Raw genomic sequence first — 1012 nt, 5'->3', positions numbered from 1 at the left:
AAGGAGACATACTATGCCACGTTTTTAAACATTTAAAACACTTCACTTACTAAAATCTCTCTGGAATTCTTCCATTGAAATACACAAAGGAATGACAGGACACTTGTCACTCACATGAGTTGAAATTACAGTACTCTGATTTTGGCCTGCAGTTCTGTCTAATGAAAATAACATACCTGTCAACTTTTCGGAGCGCCAATCTGTATAAACTACCAAAAAAATCCTTATAAAGAGCAAAAAATCCTTATAACATACCAAACAGTGGCGGACCCTGAGGGCCAGCAAGGCCTTCTCTGCTGGCCTAAACATTCTCAGAAAAGTAAATTTACTTTTCTGAGAATAACATAAATTTGTTATTTTATTTTCATAAATATGTTAACAAAATTATTCTCTGTATTCTTTACGTCATATTATTTCCAATTAGTTGAGTGGCTTTCAATGTTATTTTAAATAACATTGAACGCCACTCGAAAAATAACTTATTTATTATGGTAGAGTTTTTAACCAATCATATTTCATCTAGCTTGTGTTGCCAGGTTAATTAAACTTGCTCAGGGCCTTCAGATTAAACAGAGCAGGCCCCTGTGCGCTGTAAATGAACGATGAACGGGCACTGTCAGGTTTCAAGAGCCAATCAGATCACGCTCGTGATCTGTATCCTGTATCCTGACTTGTTCTCGTCTGCCTACCAGGGCTAGCTAGAGGGCCTTACGTCGAGACTGGCCGTGCGCGTTCGGTGATTGGATTAGCGCCTTTTCTGTTTCCTGAGAAATGTATCCTGATTTGTTCAATAAAGATTTAAAAAAAAAAAAAAAAAAGATTGGATTGCTCTGCTAGAGCTGTCACTCGCATTTTAACTCAAAATGGCCAAAGGAGAAGACCTTCATCTGGCTGCAGAACTACTTTCCACACAATTTGCATGACGAGCCTTCCACGAAAAGCTGGAAATTGTGCAAAGAGGTCGCCCAACTCCTCCGCTAGTTAGCCTGTCCCAGCAAGGAAAAGGGTTTGT

Source organism: Hippocampus comes, unplaced genomic scaffold (assembly GCF_001891065.2).
Source record: "Hippocampus comes isolate QL1 unplaced genomic scaffold, H_comes_QL1_v1.1 scaffold17, whole genome shotgun sequence".
NCBI lineage: Eukaryota > Metazoa > Chordata > Actinopteri > Syngnathiformes > Syngnathidae > Hippocampus > Hippocampus comes.
This window is presented reverse-complemented; position numbering follows the sequence as displayed.